Source organism: Drosophila albomicans, chromosome 4 (genome assembly GCF_009650485.2).
Source record: "Drosophila albomicans strain 15112-1751.03 chromosome 4, ASM965048v2, whole genome shotgun sequence".
NCBI classification, from domain to species: Eukaryota; Metazoa; Arthropoda; class Insecta; order Diptera; family Drosophilidae; genus Drosophila; species Drosophila albomicans.
Window position 1 is genome coordinate 1,619,988 of NC_047630.2, and position 5,636 is coordinate 1,625,623.

The 5,636-nt window shown below is 35.0% G+C and overlaps 1 long non-coding RNA gene across 9 annotated transcripts; it reads right to left on the reverse strand.

The window, feature by feature from the left end:
- Positions 1 to 3,404: 3,404 nt before the first annotated feature.
- Positions 3,405 to 5,088, reverse strand: LOC117573236 (uncharacterized). 9 transcript variants are annotated; one of them, XR_004572683.2, is made up of 4 exons: positions 4,657 to 5,088; positions 4,264 to 4,562; positions 4,047 to 4,192; positions 3,405 to 3,975 (listed from the first exon to the last, which is right to left on the reverse strand). It is a non-coding gene; the product is annotated as an uncharacterized LOC117573236 (long non-coding RNA). The 9 variants fall into 9 exon arrangements; XR_007955162.1 differs by having other exon boundaries at positions 3,413 to 3,975; positions 4,047 to 4,200; positions 4,657 to 5,013; XR_007955166.1 differs by having other exon boundaries at positions 3,415 to 3,975; positions 4,047 to 4,200; positions 4,264 to 4,450; positions 4,790 to 5,009.
- Between the last annotated feature and the right edge of the window lie 548 nt (positions 5,089 to 5,636).

Sequence of the window (5,636 nt, forward strand, 5' to 3'; positions counted from 1 at the left end):
TGGTTGATTTAGGTTTTAAAAATTCAACTAATTAATGTTTTAATCAATTTAATTTGTATGGGGACCCACCAAGTCATCGAGTTTTCGTCACAAAAACCGGACGGACGCTATAAGCGGCGTCGTTATAACCGGATTCTACTGTACTTGTATATACATATATTATTGATCAGCGTCAACAGCCGAGACGCTCTAGCCATGTCCGACTGTCCGTCCGTCCGTATGAAACACTGGATCTCAGTGACTATAAAAGATAGAGCTATAATTTTTTTTCGACAATATTTGTTATGTTTTCACGCAGATCAAGTTTGTTTCAAATTTTTGCCACGCCCGCTTCCGTCCCCGCAAAAAAAAAAATTCGATTTTTTTGAAAAAATATTGCTATTTTCAGATGGAAGTAGCTGCCAGTCAAAAAAAATTTTTTTTTTGGAGCTTAGCAGATAACTTTGGATGTAAATCCATTGGGTGGAATTAATTTGCAACTTCCTATAGGAAAGATTTGGTCACTAACTAAAACAAAGAACCTTCTTTTGAATATCGCGTTAGACTTTTACTACTGTGCCCAACAACACATAACAGGAATCAAACTGTTATATATTGAAGCAGATTCAATTAATAAAATGTCAACATTTTTAATTAAGAAATAGGAGGATATTCCGAACATTCCAGGTATCAGAACAATACATTCCGTTTTTCCGATTGCAATGTTAAATTAAGCACAGCTTCGCCTATTCATTAAAAACCAAAATATTATAAAAGCTTCATTACGCTATTTCTTATTATTACTTATTATTTCTTGCTTTAAATGTTATTAGACACATTAAATTGAGTTAAATCCATTTTTTTTTAAAGAAATATAAAGTTATTCATAAAAAAAAGTAGTGGTAAAAAAAAATAATTAAATAAAGCAATATGAAAAAATCGCGACCCCAGGTGCGAACTGGAACTTAATTAAATTAAAAATAAATAAATGGAGATATTTTCTTGGGAATATACTTGATAGAAAGCTATATGAGTCTATTTTAGAATATTCCGTCCCAATTCGCAGAATTTTGCATTTCACTAGATTAAGCCAAAGTCGACTTCCACTATAACCGGATTCTACTGTATATATATTCTTTATCAGCATCAACAGCCGAGACGTCCGTATGAAGCACTGGATCTCAGAGACTAAGAGAAAGAGCTATCATTTTTTTTTCGACAGCACTTGTTATGTTTGTATGCAGATCAAGTTTGATTAAAATTTTTGCCAAGCCCACTTTCGCCCCCACAAATCAACAAAAAACGAATAACAAGCGTAATTGGTGTATACAATAGTAGTTATGATTCCTGAAAATTTGGATGCGATCAGATAAAAATTGTGGAAGTTAATTAAGAAACGACTACATACTAGGGCTCTTAGTTGCTTTGGCTGACCATCTGGTATATTGTGCCTTCGATGGTATATTTTGAATGTGGTACTATATCGATATAACAAATATACTATTTGGTATATTTTTAGTATTTCTGTATTTTCGGTATATTTTGAAAATAATACCGCAAAATATTTTTCTTTTATTCAAAATGCGTAACGGGTATCTCGAGCACACTCGACTGTAGCTTTCTGACATGTTTTATTATTTATTTATATTTTATCTACGTTCGGAACAATAAATAAATTTGTAATATCAGTGTTTGCAATAATAAAAGGTAAAACTTAAAGTTATCAGAAGTCAAGGCTTTGTCTTCTGATGCAGATACAGATGCAGCAAAGTAAAAAAATGTGTAACTCAAAAATGTGAAAAATTCAAATATATTTTTCAATCATTAATCGACATTGCACTTACAAAATGCCGTGTCAAGAAACTACCAACAACTCCATCGTAGTTTAAGCTTACACAACTAAATTGCATATATGTATGTATTGTTGTAACACTTTCATATATCCACCCTCAACTCACACCCATAGATTTCTGTTTGTCGGTGCTACTCACCACTCGCAGCTACCTGAGTTATATACCCAAAATCATTTGGGCATCGCGAGTGCATAATACAATTATAGAAGTCAATTGACAATTTTAATCCCCTTGCGTCTTGTAAGGGTGATTATAGAGGTAGCACCTCTTGCAGGCGCAATTACCTTCTATGATTGTATCATGGACGAGAGTACCTTCTACATATAATTGTATCGTAATCGCACTCCTGCTTTTGCCTTTTTGGCACCGGATCTTGTGCCTTTCGAGTGATTGTGTTTCGTGCAGCCGATCATTTTTTTAGTCATGAAGAATGGCTTGTGCCTTGTGAGTATCTGCCCACATTCTGAAATTCCCTCGAGTATTTTTCCCCCCTTCTCTTGTTGATTTTATGCGTCGCTATGAATGATTTTTATGAGTTGATGCTTTGACAAATGGTCAAATAAATAACAGCTGATTTTTCTTGAAATTACGGAAAATTGTATAAATATACATACATATATGCATTTACCATAATGGTATAAACTGAGGAAAATGAAAACCCTATAAATCCATAAAACAGACATATTTGCAATTCCTTCAAAATTTGGATTTTCCACATATCCTCTTGAATTTTTTAATTATTTAGGTAATCTATAAAACGTTCTTTGTTACGTTTTTGGATATTGTTTGTGCCTGCAGAGTTGGGGTCTTATCGATATAACGCGAGGCGATAATAGGGGTACGAAATGGCAACTCCAAGGAAGGGAGGGAGTTTTAAGTTGCCCCTCATGTTAACAATTAGAGTAAGGCTGATGTCAGAGTGCGAGCGAGAAGCGATGCGATAATATTGGGCGAGAACGAGCGATAAACCACTGCAACCCTTTTTATATGCAATCGCTCGAAAGATAGCAAAGTGAAAGCGAAGCGAGTTGCGAGTTCAAGCTAGAAAGCGAGAGCAAAGCGAGAGAGCAGATTGCAACCTGCCATCACCATCTTTTAATAACTGAAAAATAGAACAATGTAGCTCGCTCTCGCAAAGCTCTCACTCTGACATCTTCTCGCTTTGCTTATCGCTTTCCTTCGCTTCTCGCGCGCACTCTGACATCAGCCTAAAAGAGAACGTAAATTTTTTTCACTGGAGATTGGCATGTGGATTTTTTTGATCGAGGGGTTGGATAGAGTGCGAGATTGGAGATGGTCCACCAAAAGAAAGTGCTGTTCGAAATTTGTGCTGGTGGCATCGTGTTTTTTTTTTTTTTTGAAAGTCAGATATAACGTCCAAAAATTAACAGCGCGACAAACAACGGCGGCTATCACCGCTGGAGAGAAGCCCGAGTGCAGACAACCATCGCAGCGAGGCGACGCACGGCACTTTAGTAACGACGAGTCACGAGGGACATCGCAATCATCATTGGTAGCAGATTGCTCGATCGAGCTCGTAATTGTCGTTAATTATAAACCATTTAACTAATTTGACATTACATTCGCTGCTTATTCCGGAGTTTTTGAGACCTTTATTCATTTATTGACTTTCTCGCTTTGGTCAATTACTACTCATTTATTTATAATTTTTACTATGATTAGAGTAATAAACTATTATAGAATGAGACAAAGCAACCAAAAGATGTTTGTGTAAAACCAAAAAAAAAAGATATTAAATTGGTTGAAAAGAAAAGAAATTAAAAGTTAAAAGCAATTAAAGAATATTAAAGCAAGAGTAGGGACGACATACATACAAACCTACAAATTTACTCGCGGCGAGATTTACATATTGATATTTACAAATTCATATATATACATATATCTTCTATTACCTCACCCCTTAACCAAGCCCAAGAGCTCTTAGGTAGGTCAAGGTAGAGAATTAAGCGACGTAAACATATATATATATGTACATATACACAAACATGCGTATATAAATTAATAAATGAATATATACTAATCTCCCAAATGCGTAACATATAAAAGAAATTGTCCTTTACGCCGTTGTGGCTATATTGCTTCGCCTCGTTCCTTTTGCGCTATTTTGTTCTTTGTTTGTCATCTGTTAATAGTAAGTAAACGAATTAAATGTTAGTTAATAAGGAAAGATTTTAAATAATAACATAATTATACTTGCGACGGTGAACATGATCGTTTCTTGGGATGGGGAATTCCACAGCACTACGCCAGATGAGGAGCAGCCACTGCTGTAGCGGCCAACGCAAGGGAGATGGCGCCGATGTGGCCATCTCAAGTAGGGTGGTTACGCCAGGGTCCAGCTGTGGCCCTATTCAACAAGAAAGTGGATCAGTGAATTGTTTTCGTATATGATTGTTGTTCTTTTTCTTACCGTCGTCAATAGTTTTTATACCCGCTACCCATAGGGTAGAAGGGTATTATAATTTGTTCCAGCAGGAAATGTATGTATAAAGTATATATATTCTTGATCAGCATCAATAGCCGAGACGATCTAGCCATGTCCGTCTGTGTGTCTGTCCGTATGAAACACTGGATCACAGAGACTATTAGAGATAGAGCTATAATTTTCGACAGCATTGTATATGTTCGCACGCAGATCAAGTTTGTTTCAAATTTTTACCACGCCCACCTCCGCCCCCGCAAATAAAAAAAATCGAGTAACAAGCGTAACTTTAGAGTTAGAGCGAATTTTGGTATGCGATCAGATAAAAATTGTGGAAGTTATTAAAGAAATACTTTTGCATGAACAAACACACCTACTTACTATAGGTTTTAGTAGCTTTGGCCGACAATCTGTCTATGGTCTATTTTGAATGTGGTACTATTTCGATATACCATATATACAATTTGGTATATTTGTAGTATTTTTGTAATATTCTCGACTGTAACTTTCTTACTTGTTTGTAATTCCTTTTGTTCAGCGCAATTTAAAATTGCGCGGTAGCTGTATATTAATAGCCTATTCCCACTGCACCAAAAACCTCGGTTTTTTTTTTTTTTTGTTTTTTTTTCCGTTCAGGTCGAATGTTACGTTCGTCGGTGCGAAACGTAAAAAAAATTGAGTGCAGCAAAAAAGGCTATTACCTTTTTGTTTGTTTTCTTATTAGTGATGAGTTTTTCCGTTGTAAAGCAGCTGTTTTGTATCGATGGAGTTATCGATTATGCGGACCGCGGGCCAGGGATGGAACTCCACCTGAGTACCGATGACCCAGCCAGAGCGGCCCCAAGCTTAGCAGGCAATTTGAGCGTTTTCGGATAGTTTTTTATGAGCATTTTATATCATAAAGTGCCCAAAAAAAGAGTCCGGAAAGAGCGGTTTTTTCCGTAAAAAAGGTCGTACTTCAAGAGGCAAATTTCTGAGTCTAATATGACTCTTTTTTGACACAAAAATAAATGCTAATAAAGTATTGAAAACGCTCAGAAAATACTCATAAAAGTATAATTTTTAGGCACTTAAATCTCCACGAAAAAGGTTCATTTCAGACACTTAATTGATATATTTTTTTGAAGTAATTTCAATCAATAAAATTTAGATTTTATATTTCTTTTTTATTTTTCTCAAAAAGTATACGAAAAATTGGAAAAGTCTGAAAAATTAATTCTTAAATTCTATGTTTATGTGTATTATTATATTCAAAATATGGAAATTTTACAAACTAATTCTTAAATTCTATGCATATGTGTATTATTATATTAAAAACATGGAAATCTTACAAACTTTATCTTAAATTTTAACCCATATAT